This window comes from Pipistrellus hanaki, assembly GCF_964339955.1.
Source record: "Pipistrellus hanaki genome assembly, chromosome: 16".
Taxonomy (NCBI): domain Eukaryota; kingdom Metazoa; phylum Chordata; class Mammalia; order Chiroptera; family Vespertilionidae; genus Pipistrellus; species Pipistrellus hanaki.
Genome location: NC_140518.1, coordinates 12994289 through 13003233, shown reverse-complemented (window position 1 = coordinate 13003233; position 8945 = coordinate 12994289).

Here is an 8945-nt window from a genome sequence, read left to right as displayed (position 1 = left end):
AGACAGGAAATAGGGAGATGCCAAGTGTGGGTCGATTAGGAAGAGTTGGAGCTTCAGGTACCCACTGGGATTCTCCTGCTTAGGAAAACGATGTCTCCCGTCTTTACAGTGGAGCTTGCTGTGCCTGACTTCAACTTTATTTACCAATTCCAGCTCCAGCCATGATGACAGTTGAAACACCTGGGCCAGCCATCATGGGACTCCATCCAGAACATAGGACATATTAAAGCAAAGAATGAACTTGATTCTTGATAGCTTGACCAGGGCATGACATGAGGTCATGTGTGAGAGAAGCAATGATTCTTTGGTGCTTCCTATTTTATTTATTTATTTTTTAAATGGTTGAAATTTATTTATTTATTTTTAAATATATTTTATTGACTTTTCACAGAGAGGAAGGGAGAGGGATAGAGAGCTAGAAACATTGATGAGAGAGAGACATAGATCAGTTGCCTCCTGCACGCCCCCTACCGGGGATGTGCCTGCAACCAATGTATATACATGCCCTTTACTGGAATCGAACCTGGGACCTTCCAGTCTGCAGACCGACGCTCTATCCATTGAGTCAAACCGGTTTCGGCTGGTGCTTCCTATTTTAATAATACACCTCAGCAGGAGGGCTTAGCTGTTTCCTTAAGTAAACCGGCTGTAACAATGAAAGTAGAAACATAAACTGGAGTAAGATAATGGGTAGCCCTTGATGGCAAAAATATATGGAGGAAATACAGCATGATAGAAAGTGCTGTGTCACCCTTGCCAGTAAGTCTCAGTTGGTAGGAGCATTGTTCCATGCACCAAAGGGTCAAGGGTTCTATTTTGGGTCAGACACATACCCTGATTGTGGGTTCTATCCCCCAGGCATGTGCGAAATCAGCTGATCAATGTTTCTCCCTCACATCTCTTTCTCTTTCTAAATCAATGGACATGTCTTCGGGTGAGACTTTAAAAGAAAAAGAATTAAACAAGACAATGTGTATGGCAATTAATAGGCACTTAATACATGGCAACCAGTAGTATTACATTATCTGAAAGTAATATGCCATATGCTGAATTCCCTCTTTATTCCCATTTAAATCACACTCTAGGCAGTCTCCTGACACCCTGCTGAGTCCAATATAGAAGTTTTGGTAACAATCAATCAAAAATAATTTAATGAGAATGTGACGGTGTAAAGCCAGTGCCAGGTGCTATGAGGGTGGACTGGAGAAAAGAAAAAAGTAGCAGGTTTACAAGGCTGTTGAAGAGCAATAACACAACTAGCAGATGCTTGAGAAAAATCACAAAACAATTTAGCAGCAGATTAGCAGAATCCACGTTGAGTCTTGGGCTATTGGGTATGCAGAAACAAGCATGGGGATACAGTGGCATGATGGAAGATGGCCTTATTCAGGTGAGGTTTCTCTCTGATTTTGAACTTGAATGTTAAGTTTCCTTAATACACAGTAGACCCTGAGATTTTATAATAAAAATTCAACTTTTTTTATATGTGTTAAAAATTTGTGGTGAGGGTGAAAGGGGAAAAATGCTTAGTGGGTATGGGGTTTACTTTTAGCGTGACAAAAATGTTTTGAACCAGAAGAGGAGGTGTTGCATGACAGTGTGAATGTACTAAACTGTTCATTTTAAAATGGTTAACTTTAGGTCCTGGCCTAGTGGCTCAATTGATTAGAGCGTCATCCCGATACACAAGGTTGTGCCTTTAATCCTGGGTTAAGACACATAAAAGATGCCGAGACCGGTTTGGCTCAATGGATAGAGCGTCGGCTTGGGGACTGAAGGGACCCGGGTTGGATTCCGGTCAAGGGCATGTACCTTGGTTGCGGGCACATCCCCAGTGGGGGGTGTGCAAGAGGCAGCTGATCGATGACTCTCTCATTGATGTTTCTAGCTCTCTATCTCTCTCCCTTCCTCTCTGTACAAAATCAATAAAATATATATTAAAAAAAAAAAAAGACACATAAAGGATTCAACCAATGAGTGCATAAGTAAGTGGAACAACAAATTAATGTTTCTCTCTCTCAAATCAATCAATAAAATAAATAAAAATGGTTACTGTATGTTACATGAATTTCAACTCAGTTTTATTTTATTTTTTAAAAACATTTTTATTTAATTTAGAGAGGAAGGGAGAGGAAGAGAGAGATAGAAACATCAACGATAATAGAGAATCACTGATTGGCTGCCTCCTGCACACCCCACACTGAGATGTGAACCCACAACCCAGGCCTGTGCCCTGATAGGGACTCGAACTGTGACCTCTTGGTTCATAGGTCGACACTCAACCACTGAGCCACACCAGCCAGGCCCAACTCAATTTTAAAACTCATGGTATGAATATATGCATAACCCATGGACACAGACAATAGGGTGCTGAAGGCTGGGGAAGGGGGAGAACAGGGTTGGGCTGGAGGGGCAAATGGGAGGGAAAAGGGGACATATGTAATACTTTTGACAATAAAGAATTATTTTAAAAAATGAAACTCATGGAAATAAAAATTAATAGTTTAAAGATATAGGCTTCCCAGTTATTAGGAAATATTTTAAGCTACAGAAATTAAAACAATGTGCTATTAAGACAGGAATAGACAATAGACCAAGGTAACAGAATGGAGTCCAAAAGTAGAGACAAGTGTATTTGAGAACGTAGCTAAATAAAAGTTAAAATCAGTGGGGAAAAGATGAATGGGTCAATAAATGCTATTGGAACAAATGGCTAACAATTTAGGAAAAAATAAAGCTAGACCCATACCTCTCAGTTTATACCAAAATGAATTCCAGATGGATTAAAGAATTAAATGCAGGAGAATGAAACCATGAGAGTTCTAGAAGAAAAATACGATAGCTCATTTTATAATCCTCGGGTAATGGGAGATTTTTATAGGCTTGACATTAAGTCTTAGAACCCAAAAGGAAAAGATTGATAGATTTGACCATACACACAAAACACACAAATGAAAGCAACTTCTGTATGTCCTGCATGGCAAAAATTACTATAAACAAGGATGAAAGACAATTAACAAATTGGGAAAATATTTGCTACTCATGGTAAATAACTAACTTCTTAAATATACAGAGAACTTTTACAAGTTAATAAGAGAAAACTAATTACTTCATGGAAATAATTAGTTTTTTTTTTAAATGAAAAATTTATAAAAGAAAAACTGAATGGTCAATAGACATATGAGAATATGTTTAACCTCATTAGTAATCAAAGAAATACAAATAAAGCCAACAAGAAGATAGTATTTATGGATTACTAAATTAATAAAGAAAAAAATATGACACCCAGAATATGGATCCTCTTACACCTCTGGTAAAGGTATAAAATGGTATAACTTTTCTGAGAGGCATTTTTGTCTCATGGATCAACATATTAAATAGACTTACTCTTCATTCAGAAATACCACTATTATGACTTTATCCTTAAGAGTTAATAAGAGAAGTAAACAAAAAATAATGGGTGAAAATTGGGGGGAAACCTAAATGTTAATCAATAGAGGATTGATTCATACTACTGGAATACTATGTAGTCATTTAAATAGTGTATACTTTGAGAGATGTACCATGATATATTGTTAGTTGAAAAAAGTAAGTTGTAGAATCACATTACACTATACTATAATCTCATTTTCATAAAAAATTAAAAGCTGTAACTGATTATGTTTGTTTGTATTTAAAGTAAAAAAAGTCTGGAAGGATTCATATCAAACTATTAATAGTAGATATTCCTAGAAGGGAGTGGAAAGATGAGAGGAAGAAAAATTTTAGTTTGTACATTTCTATAATGTTTTAAAGCAAGCATGTATTACTTTTATAGTCAAATCAAATAAATTTTAGGATTTATTATAAGTTATAGAATATTTGCATAAGAAAACACTTCAAAGAAATATAGATGGATAGACCTAGATCTACATAAAATATTGTCTGGTGAGATATTGTCTGTTTCACAGTGTGTCTCCCATCTCTTTTATAACATCAACCTTGAACTTGTTAAACATGCAAATTCTGGGGCCACACCCCAGATCTATTCAACCAGAAGATGTGTGTGTGTGTGTGTGTGTGAGTGTGTATATATATATATATATATATATAGAGAGAGAGAGAGAGAGAGAGAGAGAGAGAGAGAGAGAGAGAGGCGGGGGAGAGAGAGAGAGGATGAAAGACAGTGAGAAAACATATTCTTATATATTATGCTCTCCTTCCTATAAAAAAAAAAACTGATGTAGCTTCTAAATTTATGGCTAATTATCTAATTACTTGTCAAGAAATCTGATCTACATGATGCCAAAGCCATCTAGATAAAAAATGAAACTTTCTGCAAATAAAATATTTGGTGCTATGTAAACTTAAAAATGTTAGTTTTAAAAACTTATATTTTATCTCTTAAAAAAAAAAACACACAGTAAAAACCCACATTTTACTGATCATTTTTAAAAGACATCAGTACTATTCTGGCTAGCAGGAAATTATCTCAATGATGGACTTAAAAACAAAGTGACAGTGATGTTATAAATGTCAATTTCTCCAGGAGGCAGCAAGTTCTAGAGTCAGCTCTGGCACCCCAGCTCTGTGATTTGGACTTCTCTGAGGTTTTTCATGTGTACATTCGAGGATTGGGTCAAATGATCCTCAAGGGCCCTTCCAGATCTAAAATTATGTAATTCTGGGGAGAATCCAAGATGGCTGCTCGGGTAGGCACCTAGCCGCAGCCGCACGCAACAATTTCAATAAAATACAACTAAAATATAAAATGGACATTACCCAGAACTACAGGAAAGTCGACTGACTGGAAATTCTACAACGAGAAGCAAGGAGAAAACCAGAAGGAAGCGCGGAGGAGCTGTAAAAGCCCAAGGTACGGAGACACGCGGCGCAAGCGGAGAGGACGGAGCTGGAGAGGAGGGAGGCCGAGTGCCTGGCTGGTGTTCCCTAGCGGAAAGGAGATAAAACTCCGACTGTGCTGGGCCCCCGACTGCTCTGAACCCCCGTTCTAGGCCAGACCCCGGGGACCCAGGCTCATCCAGAGGGAGCTGGGCAGTAAGGCGGAACCCGGGGAAGCGGCATAAGGAGGTCCCAGAGGCGCGCACACTGCGCTCAGAGAAGGGCCGGCTGGCTGTGCCGCGGGACTGCCCTGGCTGGAAGGAGACAGGGGCTCCAGACTGCTGTGAACGCCACCTCCAACTCCACTTCCAACTGAACTGAACCCCAGTTTCGGGCCCATTGTGGGAGAGCCTACACTGTTTGGTAGCAGGCGAAAATTGAGGGCACCTTTCTCTCAGAGGTGCTTGCAACAAGTACTGAAGGACCCTGAGTCTCAGGAGTCGCATAGGGCGGGGCTGACGGAAGCCAAGGCTGTAGGCTCCACCCTGAAACCCTGTCCCATCAGGAAAGCTGCCTGCGAAAATGCCTAAACCAAATAGATCACAAACGAAAGAAATGGAGGACAAAAAGCGACTGGATATAGAGTTCAAAACCACACTTATAAGGTTTTTCAAGAGTCTCCTAGAAAAGGCCGATAAAATAAATGAGACCTATGAGGATATGAAAAGGGATCAACAAGAAATAAAAAATACATTGTCTGAAATAAAAAATATTATACAGAGTCCTAAAAACAGAATAGAAGATCGCAAGAATCAAGTCAAAGATTTGGAACATAAAGAGCCAGAAGACACTCCTCTGCAGAAGCTAGAAGGCAAGAGAATCCAGAAAATTGAAGATAATGTAAGAAACCTCTGGGACAACTTCAAACGATCCAACATCAGAATCATGGGGGTCTCAGAAGATAAGAGAGAGCAAGATATCGAAAACATACTGAAAGAAATAGTGACAGAAAACTTCCCCCACCTGGGGAAAGAATTGGACTTACAAGTCCAGGAAGCACACAGAACTCCAAACAAAAGGAATCCAAAGAGGACCACACCAAGACAAATCATAATTAAGATTCCAAGAGCAAAGGACAAAGAGAGAATATTAAAAGCAGCAAGAGCTAAGCAGGTGGTTACCTATAAAGGAGCACCTATACGATTGTCAGCTGATTTCTCAACAGAAACCATGCAGGCCAGACGGGAATGGCAAGAAATATTCAAGGTGATGAATAGTAAGAACCTACAGCCAAAAATACTCTACCCAGCAAAGCTATCTCTCAGAATCGAAGGTCAGATAAAGAGCTTCACTAATAAAAAAAAGCTAAAGGAGTTCATCACCACCAAACCAGAATTATATGAATTGCTGAAGGGGGTTCTTTCAGAAGAGAAAGTAAATAAAGATAAAAATTATGAACAACAAATACGTAACTATCAACAAGTGAATCTAAAAACCAAGGAAATTAAAAAAAAAAAATCAGATGAACAATATTAACTGGTGAATATAATAGAATCAGAGGTATGGAAGGGGAGTGAACTGACGATTCTTGGGGAAAAGGGGAGAGGGGGATGTGGGAAGAGACTGAACATAAACTGTGCACCTATGGATGAGGACCATGGGGAGTGGGGAAAAGGCAGAGGGTAGGGTGGGAAGGGGGGGGGAAAGGAACACTTGTAATAATATGAACAATAAAAATTTATTAAAAAATAAAATAAAATAAAATGTTTAAATATATAAAGGAAAAAAAAATAAAAAAATAAAATAAAATAAAATTATGTAATTCTGTTGTTCTAGTAATTTGAATTTTGCTATATTCTATTTTGTGAGAAAGAAAATAATAAACAAAGCTTTCAGAAAGTAATTTTAATTATATATTGTTAACTGAGTCCAGTCTCATTTCATCTGTAGCTCCAGTGCTGTACAATTATTATAAAAGTTCAGAATCTATCCTGAGAGCACTGTAAGAGGCTGAAGAAAAAAATTTATCCGCCAAAACCGGTTTGGCTCAGTGGATAGAGCATTGGCCTGTGGACTGAAGGGTCCTAGGTTCGATTCCAGTCAAAGGCATGTACCCTGGTTGTGGGCACATCCCCGGTAGGGGGTGTGCAAAAGGCAGCTGATCAATGTTTCTCTCTCATCAATGTTTCTAACTCTCTATCCCTCTCTCTTCTTCTCTGTAAAAAATCAATAAAATACATATTAAAAATTTTTTTATCCTGGCCAGTGTGGCTCAATGGATTTATCATCATCCCATGCACCAAGAGGTCAACTCCCTGTCAGGGTACATACCTGGATTGTGGACTTGATCCCCAATAGGGGGCATGCAGGAGGCAGCCGATTAATGATGTTTCTCATCGCTGTTTCTATCTATCCCTCTGCCTTCCCCTCTCTCTAAAAATCAATTTAAAAACTGCTTATGTCATGGTTATCATAATTCTACTATTGGGTATTTTATTCTTTTCTAATTACATAAATATTTGCTAATATTTATAGGGTATATAACAACTTCCATTTAACCAACATATGGAATACATTGGAATACTTAATTTCTTGCTCATTCTGATTAAGTGGGAGTTCAATGAATCTGTCTCTCGTTTGAGGAATTCAACAAGTTTTTATTTTTGGCAGTTCATTAACATTACTCAATCTTTGAGGCTAGAGTTTATCGTCTTTAGGTGATAGATGGGGATGTGGAATCAGAACAATTTAGAGTTGGAACTTTAAAGGTTGACTGATTAGACCCTTCATTTACCGATGAGAAAAGTTAAATCCAGAGAAGACAAAGGCCAGAAATTTGGAGATTGTCTAGACAAGAGCTGCAATAAAACATTAGGCCACTCAATCCTCAGCTTATTTTCCAATGGGAACCTCCCAACAGATTTCCCTGTTGGTGCCCAATATTTTACGATGTGCTTCATATTAAAAGCCAGGCTTGTTTAGGGCTTACCTATGTGACAGGTGGTTCCTGTCTCTTCCCAACCCCAGCCTAGGGCCTAATTTCAACTCAACTATAGAATCTAAGGAAAGAGTTCTTAAATTAATAGAGATATAAGGCCCTTCCTTTACTTTGACAATGAAGTGTGGTTGAAATGGGGAGCAATAATTCTCAGTGAGTCCCATTTTAATCATTGATATTTACATCTTAATAATGTTCAAGGAGCTTGCTTACAAAGTAGTTCATATTAGAAAGTTATACAGTCCTAAATATAATCAGTAGAGCAAGGAAGAAAGGAATGAAGGTGGTGTGCATAGGGTGGGACTGGGAGAGGGAAATGGATAGAGGGGGGGTATTGAGAACTCCAGACGAGTGCAATCTATTAAGAAGTGATATCATGGGTAGAAGGAGCATGTTAAGGAGGGAAAGTCATAAAGAACACTATTGCCAAGAACTGTTATCAATTAACATTCTGGAAACCACAGCCATACTTCTCTTCTTTGAGATCCTATAAAATGAGACCATAAAGATTCATTGAGCCAACAAGGCTGTGGCTGCGGGTGGTAAGGAATAAGGATCAAGAGGCTCACAAAGGAATCCAGACGTCTGCTTCACTGAAGTGGAAAAACCATAATATGTGGCAGGACAAGTTGCTTAGAAGCCAACTAAACTAACAGAGAGTAGGCATAAGGTGGAGAGAGAGAGAGAGAGAGAGAGAGAGAGAGAGAGAGAGAGAGAGAGAGAGAGAGAAATTCAAGGTGTGTCACTGAGTTGGAAAGAAACAGCCAGTCCTAAATCATAGAACAGCCAGCTCTAAATCATAGGCTCACCTCTCAATTTGATGGAAATGCCAGTCCTGGGTTCTCTTGTCCTCTGGGAAGGAAGGCCCTACCTTTGGAGAAAGAAGCTATTGAAGATCTCTGTTCCCTTTTGCTGAATCCATAAGTTCCTTATGCAGTTCTAGGAAAACAAGAACATTTTGGGCTCACTTCTTTGTAGGTTAAATATTGCATTAGGTCAAAATTTGTAACCCCAGCTGGGGAAGGTTAATGGGGCGGGGGGGGGGGGAAGATATATGTACTACTATATGTAATATTTTAAACAATTTAAAAAATTTTTGTAACCCCAAAATACTACTAATATTTGG